Here is a 15267-nt window from a genome sequence, read left to right as displayed (position 1 = left end):
CATGTTAACCCCTGGAACTAAACAAAGCTTATATTGCTGGTGTGTTCTATCTGAGGTTTTTAGTAGAAGGCGAGTCACTTACTTTGATTTGTAGAAATGTACTCATCCAATATTAAGTAATCAAAAACTATAAATTGGAGGAGGCGAATCCCTGTTTTGTTACCATCAGTCTATTGGCAACAAATTCCTACCTCATCCTGATCTCAAAAATCTGGGAAAGAAAATGAGTCTTACAGCATGCTCCATAAGTCAGCACACTTGAGGCTGTGTCAGACCAAAGCAGGAAGCAAGTTCTAAAGGGAGGGAGGTCTACATCTGACAGTGAATTTGCAACCTTCCACCCAAGCAGAGATTTAAAAAAAAGTATTTGTCTGCTGTTATCTCTTTATTCCTAACAGATCTACCAACTTCAGGACCTGCCCTGGCCCTCAAACTTGTGAACGTGTATCACAAAGAGCAGGCAGATCCCTTCAAGCAAAGGAGATGTCATATTTACCAATTCTCCTAGTTACTCTCTGCTTCCAACCATACCAATAAGCATTTTCTCACTTATTTCTTGGATTGAGTCTGTTTCATCCAGGTTCAGCCACAGTGTCTGGTTTATATCCGATGAACCAGCCCTGAACATGTAACCCATTTTCCTTTGCTAATATGTTGAATGGCCCAATATATTTTTAGAATACACAGTGGGGAGCCCCACATGTAAGACAGCATGTGTGATATGTGGGCTATGTATGCTTGCTTCTGAATACAAGGGAACAAGGAAAGTAGGAAGTAAACTATGACTACATGGCAAGCTTAGAAGGCTATCTGAGCCAGAGACTCTTCAAAATGCAGAAATCTAACCATAGAGAAACCAATCACTAGAAGCATAAATTAAAGCAGGTAATATGTAAGAGGGCCAAAATAGATTTTGAAGAGTAAATATCTAAAGAGAGAACACAATATATTAGCTTCCTGCTTCTATTAGAATGAAAAAATCTGTGGGTCCTTAGTATCACTAGAGGTTAAAGAGCAATTAAGGAGGATAAGGACCCTAAATGATTTATTTGTATTAACCTTCATGCCAGAGGACGTTAGAAAGATTCCTCTACTGGACCTCCTTTCTAGTAATAAAGATGAGGTGCTATCTGAGTCTGAGGTGTCAGAATACAAGATATTGGAACAAACTGATAATTTTAAAAAATAAGTCACAAGGCCTAGATGGTATACATCTGAGAGTTTTTTGTTTTTGTTTTTTTGTTAATCGCTACATTACAGAAAGATTTTGAGGATAGCAAATGTACATATATTTTTAAAGGGCTGGAGGGGCAAGCCATGAAAGTACATACCACATAGCTTTATGTTTTATATATGGTAATGTGGTTGAAATTATAATTAAAAATAGAACACCTGCCAGATAGTGATATGTTAGTGTCTAACCAGCACAGTTTCAGTATCTGACTAAGCTATTAAAATTATTTGGATATGTCAGTAAAGAAATGTCAAAAGGAGAGATGGTTGACATAAGTTATTTGGGCTTCCAAATTGACTTTGGCAAGGTTCCTTGCAAGAGGCTACTGCAGAAATTAATTAGCAATGGGATGAGAGGCAACATTTTCATGGATCAAAAGCTGGCTCATGCAGGAAACTGAGTAAGAATAAATTGTCATGGGAAAAGGTGAACAGTGGGCTACATCAAGAATTTGCACTAATGTATTAGTGATCTGAAAAGGGGAGTGATCAATCAGTTAGCAAAATTTGCAACCAACCAACCTAAAGTTAGTCAAGTCCAGAGACAACTGAGGAATTTGAGAGACTAACAAGCTAGGTGAATGGGCACCATGAGGTCAGATGGAGTTCAGTGTTGATGAGTACGAAGTACTGCACACTGAAGGCAAACATTTCAACTACTCATATATCACATAGGATTTTAAATTAACAGTAGCAGCCAAGGAAAGGGATCCGGATGTTACTGTAGACCACTGGTCACCAACCCATTGATCGCGATTGACTGGTCAATCCTGGAGATTCTCCCAGTCGATCATGATCTCCGACCACTAAAAGTCCAGTGGTGTAGCAGAGATGCCACTAAGGCAGGTTCCCTGCCTGTGCTGGCCCCATGCTGCTCCCATAAGCAGCCAGTGTGGCTCCGGGGAGGAAGGGGCATGTGGCTCTGCGAGCTGCCCCTCTCTGCAGGCACCTCCCCCGCAGCTTCCATTAGCCACAGTTCCCCATTCCTGGTAAATGGGAGCTGCAGGGGCAGTGCTTGCAGGCAGGAGCAGCGTGCAGAGAACCCTGCACTCCCCCCAAGGTCTGCTCCTTTCGGGAGTGGCGTGGGGCCGGGACAAGCAGGGTGCCTGTCTTAGCTATGCTGCACTGCCCCCCAGGAGCTGCCTGAGGTGAGTGCTGCCTGGCGGGAGTCCGCACCCCAGCCCTGAGCCCCTTCCTGGAGCCAGCATTCCATACCCCCTCCTGCATCCTGAACCCCCTCCTGCACCCTGAACTTCCTCCTAGAGCTTGCACCCCTCACCCCCTCCTGCCCTGCAACCCTCTGCCCCAGGCTCAGCCTGGCGCCCCCTCCCACACTCCAAACGCCTCAGCCCCAGCCCCGAGCCCACGCCCCCTCCCCAGCCCGGTGAAAATGAGTGAGAGGAGAGTGAATGACAGAAGGAGGGGGGGGATGGAGTGAGTGGGGCAAGGCTGTAGGGAAGGGGCTGGGTAGATCCTGGGTTGCACTTAAATTCAAAAAGTTATCTTGTGCGTCGAATGGTTGGAGACCACTGCTGTAGACAGCTCAGCTAAGTCCTCTCAATGTGCAATTGTGGTCAGAAAAAGCAAACAGGGTGTTAGGATGCTGCAGGAACAGGATGGAGAATAATGTAGAAATATATTGTCATTATACAAATCAGTAGTATACAACCATTTAGAATACAATGTGCATATATGTCACCCCATCTCAAAAAGGATGTTGCAGAACTAGAGGGGCTCCAGAGAAAGGTGACAATGTTAAGGGATGGGAAAACTCATATAAAGAGAGAGTGAAAAGATTTAGGATTGTTCACCTTAGAAAGGAAACAATAGCAGGGAACAGGATAAAAATATGTAACATAATGCATGGTTTAGAGAAGGTATTTCAGGATTTTCTGTTTTCCCTCATGTAATTTAACAACAAAGGGATATTCAAAGAAATTGAAATGTAAAAAATTCAGAACTGGAAAAGGGAAATACATTTTCATTCAGTGCATATTTGGATTGTGGAACTCATTGCTCTAGAAAGTCATTGAAGCCAAGAATTCAGTGATTATCAAGGAGGGTATCATAAATATAAAGGGAAGGGTAACCACCTTTCTGTATGCAGTGCTATAAAATCCCTCCTGGCCAGAGGCAAAATCCCTTCACCTGTAAAGGGTTAAGAAGCTAAGATAACCTCGCTGGCACCTGACCAAAATGACCAATGAGGAGACAAGATACTTTCAAAGCTGGAGGGTTAATTCATTCCAGAGAATTAAAGGTTTGTCAGTTTATAGCCCAGGGAGGAGATGACACTGAGTGGCTGGAAGGTGTCGACTACGAAGGGAAAAGTGCTGGTGGTGTGGAAGAGGTGAACCTCTCATGACCCTTGGGCATATGCAGAGACAGCAGATCAAGGAGCTGTGCACTAGCTACGTGCCAACGTTCTCAGCCACCCCAGGACTGACTGAACGGGCATACCACTCCATTGACACAGGTAATACTCACCCAATTAAAGCCCAACCTTACCGGTGTCTCCTCAAGCTAAAACTGCTATAGAACGGGAGATCCAGGATATGCTACAGATGGAGGTAATCCGCCCCTCTGGCAGTGCATGGGCATCTCCAGTGGTTCTAGTTCCCAAACCAGATGGGGAGATATGTTTTTGTGTGGACTACCATAAGCTAAATGCTGTAACTCGCCCAGACAACTATCCAATGCCACGCACAGATGAACTATTAGAGAAACTGGGACAGGCCCAGTTCATCTCTACCTTGGACTTAACCAAGGAGTACTGGCAGGTACCGCTAGATGAATTCGCCAAGGAAAGATCAGCCTTCACCACCCATGTCGGGCTGTATGAATTTAATATACTCCCTTTCGGGCTGCGAAATGCACCTACCACCTTCCAAAGACTTGTAGATGGTCTCCTAGTGGGATTAGGAGAATATGCAGTCGCCTACCTTGACAATGTGGCCTTATTTTCAGATTCGTGGGCAGAACACCTGGAACATCTACAAAAAGTCTTTGAGCGCATAAGGGAGGCAGGACTGACTGTTAAGGCTAAGAAGTGTCAAATAGGCCTAAACAGAGTGACTTACCTTGGACACCAGGTGGGTCAAGGAACTGTCAACCCCCTACAGGCCAAAGTGGATGCTATCCAAACGTGGCCTGTCCCAAAGTCAAAGAAACAGATTCAATCCTTCTTAGGCTTGGCTGCTTATTACAGGCGATTTGTACCACACTACAGCCAAATCGCCGCCCCACTGACAGACCTAACCAAAAAGAAACAGCCAAATGCCGTTCAGTGGACTGAAGAGTGTCAGAAGGCCTTTAACCAGCTTAAAGTGACACTCATGTCTGACCCTGTACTAAGGGCCCCAGAGTTTGACAAACCGTTCCTACTAACCACAGATGCGTCCAAGCGTGGTGTGGGAGCAGTTTTAATGCAGGAAGGACCAGATCAAGAATTTCACCCTGTAGTGTTTCTCAGCGAGAAGCTGTCTGAGAGGGAAAGCAACTGGTCAGTCAGTGAAAAAGAATGTTATGCCATTGTCTACGCTCTGGAAAAGCTACGCCCATATGTTTGGGGACGGCGTTTCCACCTGCAAACCGACCATGCTGTGCTACAATGGCTTCATACCACCAGGGGAAATAACAAAAAACTTCGGTGGAGTTTAGCTCTCCAAGATTTTGATTTCGACATCCAACACATCTCAGGAGCTTCTAACAAAGTGGCTGATGCACTCTCCCGTGAAAGTTTCCCAGAATCAACTGGTTAAAATCGTCCTTGAGATGTGGAAAATATTGTTAGTCTTTATATACTTGGTAGTATATTTAGAGGTGCATGTGTCTTATTAACTCTGTTTTCTCCTAGAGCTCCAGGAAGAAATCACAGCCAGTGTTTCACCCTATCTTTGATTTGGGGGGCATCATAAATATAAAGGGAAGGGTAACCACCTTTCTGTATACGGTGCTATAAAATCCCTCCTGCCCAGAGGCAAAACCCTTTCACCTGTAAAGCGTTAAGAAGCTAAGATAACCTCGCTGGCACCTGACCAAAATGACCAATGAGGAGACAAGATACTTTCAAAGCTGGAGGGGGGCGGAACAAAGGTTCTGTCTGTCTGTGTGATGCTTTTGCTGGGAACAGATCAGGAATGCAGCTCAGAACTCCTGTAAAAAGTTAGTAAGTAATCTAGCTAGAAAGGCATTAAATTTCCTCTTGTTTAATGGCTGGTAAAATAGGCTGTGCTTAATGGAATGTATATTCCTGTTTTTGTGTCTTTTTGTAACTTAAGGTTTTGCCTAGAGGGATTCTCTAGGTTTTGAATCTGATTACCCTCTCAGGTATTTACCATCCTGATTTTACAGAGGTGATTCTTTTTACCTTTTCTTTAATTAAAATTCTTCTTTTAAGAACCTGATTATTTTTTCATTGTTCTTAAGATCCAAGGGTTTGGTTCTGTGTTCACCTGTACATATTGGTGAGGATTTTTATCAAGCCTTCCCCAGGAAAGGGGATGTCGGGCTTTGGAGGATATTTTGCGGGAAGATGTCTCCAAGTGGGCTCTTTCCCTGTTCTTTGTTTAACATGCTTGGTGGTGGCAGCATAGGATTCAAGGACAAGGCAAAGTTTGTACCTTGAGAAAGTTTTTAACCTAAGCTAGTAATAATAAGCTTAGGGGGTCTTTTATGCAGGTCCCCACATCTGTACCCTAGAGTTCAGAGTGTGGAAGGAACCTTGACAGAGGGACTGGACATTTATATGAATAACAAGACTATCCCGAGTTATAATAGTTAATTCTAACACATTTTTTGGAAAAGTTCTAAAACTTCATGTTTAAAGACTTAAATTAATATTTGTCTATTAAGGATTAGGATGACACCTTAATGAGGAGCTGATTAAACCACATCTGCTTCCTGGTGGGTTTTGTGCATGTTCCTCTGTAGCATCTGATGCTGGCCACTGTTGGAGACTGCATACTGACCAGACAGACCACAGGGCTGATCCAGTATGGCAATTCCTATATCCCTATATATATATCCTATATAATGAACATAATTTAGTTTTCTGCATAGTGGGTTTTGAGAGAGCTCTTTAATAAGTTGTCTATTCAATTTGTATATGTATAACTTGGTAATCAACACTTCAACAGTTATTTCTAGGTAGCTAAACCAACGTCAAGCAATTGTTTGTCATTCATACTGACCCTAGTTCTCTTCCCAATGAAATCAATGGGAGTTTTGCTATTGAATTTTCAGGGATCAGAATTTGTCTCATTGTCTGTGGAGGCCATTTTCATGCAAACTGAAATGGCAGCACTGAAATTAAACATACAGCAGATATTCAACAGTGCAGCAGTTTTCAAGTGTCTTTGTCTTAAGACTAAAGGCATAAGCATGCAGTAGTCTTTAGAAATGGAGAAGCTACCAAAATTAAACACAGAAGGAGAAAATGTTGCTCTTTAAACAGTAGTACTTCAACATGTTTCATAAAGTCTGTAATTTCCAGTGCTGAGAAGGAAGCATCACAATATATCCTAGAGACCTTTATTCACATCTAAAGATGAGGGGGAACTAAGCAGAAGAGTGTTTTCACAGTTGAGTGCTGTTTTTATTTGCAATGCTCATGTATATTTCATAGAATCATAGAATATCAGGGTTGGAAGGGACCTCAGGAGGTCATCTAGTCCAACCCCCTGCTCAAAGCAGGACCAATCCCCAATTTTTGCCCCAGATCCCAAATGGCCCCCTCAAGGATTGAACTCACAACCCTGGATTTAGTAGGCCAATGCTCAAACCACTGAGCTATTCAATGGAAGTATCTGCAGCTGGCTGATTGTGACCCAAATGTTGTGGTGATAGAGGTACACTAGAACTCCTTTCTCCTTCCCAGAAATGAGCAGAATGGTCTTTAATACATGTGCAAACATTTCTGCGTACATGCAGTGTACATTTTTCAAATCCTTAATAGAAAATAGTATCAAGAAATCAGTGAATAAGTATTAAATCACAAATCCCATTTACAATAGATGCTTTGAAGAACTTCCATTTCAAGCAGAGGTTGTCTACATATGCTTGCCAGTATTGATTCAACAAAAGACAGAACCAGTGTGTCTTGTAATGATTGTTAATAAAACTTCATACTTTCTCAAACTATACATAAATTGGGATGGGAAGGTTACCCAATTTTCTCATATAGTTAAGGAACAACAAACTTTCAATGTAATAAAAAAAAAAAGTGAAGATGGTTTTATTTTGAGATTTTAAATTCACTGCAATGAGTCAGTCCAAATGTCTTGGTGGTTAAACACTGAATATTGAAGATGCCACACTTCATCTAACCAAATTTTTACAAGAAAAACCTACAGCTGATAAATCCAGACATTTTTTCAGTTTCCCTTTGAAATAAAAAGAATGAATCTTAAGTATTAATAATGTACTCCACCGTATGTTCCCACAGTTGCGTGTGATTGTCAAGGATAACAAATTTCTCTGGAAATTACAGCATTTTAAATTAAGGCTGTTGTTATTTATATAGCATCAAATGTGATTACTGGTTTATAAACATACAGTTTCCCCTGCCCCACAGAATGTACTATCTAAGGCCCTGATCCTGGAGACACTTATGTATGTGCTTGATTTTGAGCACGAGTAGTCTCACTGACTTCAATTTGACTGGTTATGTAAGTAAAGTAAAGCCCATGCTAAAGAGTCTGCATGATCGGGGCTTAAATGGATGAGATTTAAATGAAGGTTGATAACAGTAAAACTTTTAAGTTGGAAGAGGTAACTTGCCAGCTACACATTTTTTTCTCTTTCAACAATGAAGCTCATTTCTTCACAAACTGGTGTCGATGGCCTTCAAGTGGTCTGTAGAGCTTTCTTATGTGGATCACAAAACCAACAGAAATGATACCATCTATTGAGGAAAAATAGAAGAATTAAGGGGTTTGGAGTAATGAATGAGCCACACTCTTACAAAGTAAGGTTTAACCGACTTGACTATTGACTAGCTGGCCTTCTGTGTTTATCGAGCTGTTAAGTATTTCACATTTTCAATTGAAGTCAACACTACTAGTATATATTATCAAGTTGCAGGTGGCAGTGTTTTGGGGGCTTTTTTCAGTTCACTACCTCCAGTGATTCTTGAAATGAATTAACTCATCTTTCAGTAGTGGGAAAGGTTGATAACGTTGCAGTAGTACTGTAGAAGGCTGAGGTGCATTTTGGAATTGCCAATGTACAAAAATCTGAAAAAGTCCATATTATTCCCCTTTATTCTACCTTCCATTCTTGTGTGTTCCTGAAAAAAAAAAAAAAGCAATCAAGTCCATGGCTTAGTTCCCCCCACATGAAACATTGTATAGAGGATGATGTAGTTACATTTATTTTATGCATGTGTTTTTCATAGGTTACCTGCTTCCATGTATTTTCAGACAAAGTCTTTCCATTAACTTCAGTGGGTACAACATCAGGCCCTAAGTGCTTGTATTTCTGAGTGTATAGAATAAAAGATATTCTTATGGTTAGTATCCTCATACTCATGAGTCTCATACTGACCAGAATAAATAGGTACTGAGGGCATATTATGATATTATAACTAGTTTTAGGTCTTTTTTTTTAAAAAGGGGGAGTTCATTGTATAAAAGTTTAGAGTGTAAAATAAACTAATTCGCCTTGCCTGGCTTACCTATACTGGTTGCAATATTGGAGACTTGGATTAGGATGGGTTGGAAAAGATGGATTTCTGTCTGGCCTCTCTCAGTCCCAAGAGAGAACAACCACGTAAACAAAGAGCACAAACAAAAGCCTTCCCCTGCCCAAGATTTGAAAGTATCTTGTCCCCTTATTGGTCCTTTGGGTCAGGTGCCAGCGAGGTTATCTTAGCTTCTTAACCCTTTACAGGTGAAGGGGTTTTGCCTCTGACCAGGAGGGATTTTATAGCACTGTATACTGAAAGGTGGTTACCCTTCTCTTTATGACAACAGCACTGGTAAGTGTGATACTAGAGTACTGCATACAGGTCTGATGTCCACATTTTTAAAAGGATAGTGAAAAGCTGGAGAGAGTGCAGAAAAGAGCCACCAAAATTATTCAAAGGCTGGAAAAAATGCCTTACAGTGAAGGACTTAAAGAGGTCAATCTGATTAGTTTACCAAAAAGAAGACTGAGAGATGACTTGATTACAGGGAATAAGTACCATCTGGGGAGAAAATACAGGGTACCAAAGGGCTTTCTAATCTAGCAGAGAAAAGTAGAACAAGATCAAATGGCTGGAAGCTGAAGTCAGACAAACTCAACTTGAAAATAAGGCACAATTTTTTAAGTGAGTGTGATTAACAATTGGAGCAAACTGCCAAAGGAGAAGTGGTGGATTCTCTATTTCTTTATGTCTTCAAATAAAAACTGGAGGCCTTTCTGGAAACTATGATTTAGCCTAACACAAGTTGTGCTTTAGTCAAACACAAATTATTGGGCTCAATACAGGGGTATCTCGTTGAAATGTAATGACCTGCAGCATCCAGGAGGTCAGACTAGATGATCTAATGTCCCTTCTAGACTTAAACTCTATGAATGTATGTAATTCCTCAGCAATGTGGCAGTTTGGGGAGCAGGCGAGTATAGCAGGCATTGGTATGTACTTTGCAGGTCACCTTAGCAAATAGAAATCGAGACCACTGTCCATTACTGCCATACTTCAGAATTAATGTCCCCTTGCAAATTCATAGTCTTCACTCCCATCAAGTAGCAACAGTGCATGTGGCTTGCTATCCCCCAGGCAGTGTATCAGGATGTATAATTATTTACTTGTGCAATTGACACCACACAAGGACATGGTCCGGGCAGCATAGTGATCTCATCAGCTTACATGGGTTGAGGATGTCAGTGAGACCACACAGGTGTAGCCATGAACCATCCTACTGCACGGAAATGATAGGCATGCTTAACATTCCAACCATTCCCACTACACAGAAGGTATTTTGTACCACAATGGAAGTGTGATGTTATGTTAGTATAAGGAAGTGTGGGTACAGTCCAGTGTAATCAGGGGTGCATGGACATGTTGGTGTTAGCTATGGCACCAGGAAGAAAAGCAACTTGGATGGACAGGGCATTCTTCCAGCACAGGCATTTGAGGTGTCAGAACATGGGCTTAGCCTGGACATGCACATAGTTCCCTGGACCAATACCATCTGCCACACATTTTATGGATCTCACCTGGATAGCACTCACAGTGCACAGCTGTGTTGCTCCAGATGTTGTTGCTGAACACTGAAGTTCTACCCAGGATCATTTAGCATTGTCACTCCCACATAGCTGCCTCCTGCATAACCAAGGCATCAGTGGAAAGGTGTTTAGCCATAATAAAAGAGCGTGATGTGTGGAGCATGCAATGTATGCTCAAGTTCCCAGCCATCCCTTACTTGGTTCTCTTTATTATTGATTATTAAAGTAGTGACTATGAGCCCCAGTCACGGGCCAGGCCCCCATTGTGCTCCATGCTGTACAACCATTGTGCTGATCACTGTATTCTATGGGCATGTGTTTTATATTGCCACACCTTATTGCATAAATTTACTCCTACTATCCACACCAGGGATTGACTCTTCAGCTATTACATGCTGAGGACATTGGCTAGAGGAGCTACATACTCTTCTAGCCCCTCCCTTTGTTTCTCTGCTTCCCTAGTAATCTATGCAATTCCAGCTAGGTTCTGTTTGCAAAGCTACCAAAGGTAAACTGAATGCTGTCCATAGTTTCTGGCTGTCTTCCTACCCAGTATCTTTTCATAAATTCCTTTCCATCTAATAATACTTACACCTTTTGTAAAGCACTTTGAGATGTACCAAGTAAAAGTGCTGTGTAAGAGCTAAGGATTTTTATTTATTACTATTATCATAAATGATGCTTAAGTATAGGCACATTAGAAATGCATAAACTGTGATAGATTAGATCATCTTCTGTTGTTCTGAAGAAGTCCTTGGTATGTATTGCGGCAAGCCAAACCAAAAAACCAATCTATGTGGTTAGATATATGGCACAACAAATGGCATCAATACTCATTTTGCCACTCTGATTCCATGTGAAACAGCTGGCTCAGGAGTGGTTCCACATCCATGAAGCCAGATCTTCTTTCTCTTTGTTAGCTGGCAACATGAGCAGGGATTTAAGAAGTTGTGTAACAAAATAAAGAAAATGCTAGCGCTGTTCATTTCTAAATGGGTAAAAATTAGCTCACAAGAGAAATCATCTCAGATTCACTTGAATGAGGAGGAGGACTATACACCTCATCAAATCACAACCCAACCCACTTTTTGAGGATGCTGGCTGTTCTATACACCGCAGAGGTACAAGACAGGAGCTGGGTCAATCTAGCCACAGGTTAGAAGGAGAGTGCATTGGCAGAAATGGGTGGGATTCTTGGACAGCTCCAATCTAAGCTATGTTGGCTCTGACCAGCTCTCTGACTCTCTCAGGAGAATCAGCTTCACTTACCTTTTTTTTTTTAAAAAAGCCATACAAACAAAACACGAATCTCCTCTATTTAGATCAGAGCAAAACAATTAAAGTGCTGTTACAGAGGTACAGCTGGTAAGCAGAGATGAGTCATGGAAGCAGCTTACAGACTTTTATTCAAGTAGCTCAGGCACCTGAGAACATACTTGGCTGGGGTGAAGACAATGAGTTGAGAGAAGCAGAAATGGGAGAAAAAGCATATTCTACAATGAATGAGTTAGAGCAGTGGCTCTCCGCCCTTTCTATGATATGACCCCACATTATAACAGAAAAAGGTTTTGGGATGCCCCTGCCACTAATTTACACCTCTCTCTCTCTCTCAGCCATAAAGAAAGGGAGGGTATGAGCCCCAGGTTAAGAATTTTTGCTTATACTGGTTTGGCTTATTCCCATATGGAAAGAGGAATAAACTATACCAGTATAATGCTCTTTTATACTGGTTTAACTGCATCCACACTTGAATTTATACCCATTTAATTATTTCATAAAAAATCACACCTCTATCTGAAATAGGTATACTGTTAAAAAAAACACCTCTATATAGATTAGACCTAGAGAGTTGACTGGAGCGTATATCATCCAGAACATTCCATATTTTTGTCCAAAAATTGTAATTAAAAATGCTGATGATAAACTACAACTAGGATACTATACTGAAACAAATTATTTGTGGCAGAGTGGATTAATAGTTTTAGAGAGGACTAAAAAGTGTTACTTCAAACTTCACTATAAAATGTATAAACGTAGAAAACCATTTGAAATAAACTAAACGGTAGACATTATTGGAAGAGTAACAGTAAAGTTTAATATTGAAATTTGTTCTTGCATCAGTAGGAAGGGATTTGCATAGGTTACTCCCATTTATGTTAATAGGAATTATGCATGTAAATTCTTTGTACAACGATAGACTATACTCTATTTGCATCGTTTACATTTCCAGTGACACTTATGTTTAAATAATATATTCTGTTTATGTATCCATGCTGTCACTTACTAAATTATACAGTCATGACTCATCAACATTTCCAGTTTCTTCTGTAGAACCAAAGGCAATCTCACAGGTCTATAAATTCTTGGATTTGTATCCTCTCTCATTCATTTCGGAGTATAAACTACATTAACTACTCATCAGCATTTAATAACCCTGTTTTTAAGAAGCTATCAAAAATGTTGCATAAAAGCTTTCCAATTTCATCTGCTTTCTTTAGAATTCTAGGATGTGATTTATCATTCTGGGCCCAGTGCTTCATCAACTTTTAATAGTTCTTATTGCCTTATTATCCACTCTAGTGCAATAGTAAAACCTTTTGATATTTCACTTCCTTCCCCCCAGGAAAATGTATCCCAATTCCCAGGATATTACCTTCTGTTACTTCTGTGATTACTGGGGCGAAGAATTCCTTTAGGGCCTCTGTGTTATCAACCTCATCCATCTATTCCTGCATCCCAAAGGCCCCTAGCAACTTTGTACATTTGGTTATTTAATGTCATTTTTTTTTCCTTTTTTTATTTGCAATTTTAATCTTCTTTGTCAGTATTCTACCCTTTTATATATGTGCTTTCCATAGTCTTACTTTCCTCATAGTGGGTTTTGTGGTATATATCCCACTCCAATTTACTATTTTTAAATGTAGTTTAGGAATCCAAAGCCATAACCAGTGCGGGGCAAGTGAGGCAGCTGCTCAAGGCGCAGAGCTGCAGGGGTGGGGAAAAAAAGGTAGGGGGAGCAAATATGCTTGCTCGCCCCGGGTGATAAAATGCCTACTTACGATACTGTAGGAATCATGTGTGTTAAAAACCAAACAAACTGTGACCTATACACCAAGTGGCTCTGCTGCCCCATATTATAAACGTGTTTCTTACGTACAAATGCAAATCTTAAGTCAACTTTTTTGTGACTTTTTTTTAAGAAGTTTGGAGACAGATTATCTTTCTTTGCTCAGTATTTAACAGGAACTGCAACTGCTTTGTGGAGACAGAAAAAGTCATCTGGTTTTACTCTTACTTCTGTAGCTCTCTTCATCTTCTACAGAAATGGCATTTGACAAAAACTATAACATTAAGTCTAAGCAAACCACAGCGAATATTCCTACATGCCCTCTAGCAAAGGAATTTATTTTTCTCATGACAAAAATATACCAATATCACAGAAGAGTTTGGTAGATATCTTACACGCTTGGTGGTGGCAGCATACTGTTCAAGGACAAGGCAAAGTTTGTACCTTGGGGAAGTTTTTAACCTAAGCTGGTAAGAATAAGCTTAGTGGGTCTTCATGCAGGTCCCCACATCTGTACCCTAGAGTTCAGAGTGGGGAAGGAACCCTGACAGCTGTATACAGAGGTAAAATCACCTTCTTACTCACTACTCCTCTGTTCATACATCCAAGGATTGCATTAGCCCTTTTTTCCACAGCATCCCACTGGGAGCTCATTTTCAGTTGTTTGTCTACCATGACATTTAATCATAGAATCATAGAATATCAAGGTTGGAAGGGACCTCAAGAGGTCATCTAGTCCAACCCCTGCTCAAAGCAGGACCAACCCCCAATTTTTGCCCCAGATCCCTAAATGGCCCCCTCAAGGATTGAACTCACAACCCTGGGTTTAGCAGGCCAATGCTCAAACCACTGAGCTATCCCTCCCCGCGAAATCCTTTTCAGAGGAACTGCTTTCCAGGATACAGTCCTCCTTCTGTATCTATGGCCTGCATTCCTTGTTCCTAGATGTGTAACTTTGTATTTGACTGTATTAAAAGGCCTTTTGTTTGAATGGGCCCAGCTCAGATGTGGGAGTCCTAGTAGGACAGTGGGGGCTAATGTGCCCACAATAGAAATATTGTGGGAGCTATTTCCCCCCTCTCCCCACAATATTTCCTCTGTAGCTGGGGGTGTGTGAGATCCTGCTCCTTCTCCAGCCGAGGCCCCGCAGTGCCAGGGAAAGGGGGTGCTTGGAGGTGGGGCTGGAGGTGGACCGGGCAGGGAAGGAGCTGCACCTTTTGGGGACAGAGGGAGGGCTGTTTTCCCAGCAGGGCAGAACCCACTGACATTTATGTAAAAGCAGCAATCAGGGTAGGGAGCTGGGGTATCTGGAGGCCTGGAGCGGGATGCCGGGATACTATTCTGCCACAGATACCCTCACCACTCCACTTCCTCTTCCTGCCATGCCTCTCTGAGGCCAAGGTGAGTGCCTGCCCACCACTGCCAAAGCCCTGGCAGTGCCTGAGCTCCCTCTGCACCCTGGGCTCCTTGGCATACCCACCCCCGGCTCCAAATCCCAGCCCTCCCACTATCTCTGGCCCAGCTTACCAAGTGATCCAGATTGCTCTGTCCTCATCGTTATTTATCATTCAGCTGATCTTTCTGTCACCTGCAAATTTTATCAACTGTGATTTTATATTTACTCCCCGTTCATTGATGGAAGTGTTGGAAGAGTGTTGAGCCTAGTACTGATCCCTGCAGAACCCCCCTAGAAATACCCCCATTGCATAATGATTATCCATTGACAACTACTTTTTGAGATCCATCAGTTAGCC

The sequence above is a fragment of the Lepidochelys olivacea genome (assembly GCF_965140295.1).
Source record: "Lepidochelys olivacea isolate rLepOli2 genome assembly, chromosome: 1".
NCBI lineage: Eukaryota > Metazoa > Chordata > Testudines > Cheloniidae > Lepidochelys > Lepidochelys olivacea.
Note: the sequence above shows the minus strand (reverse complement) of the source record.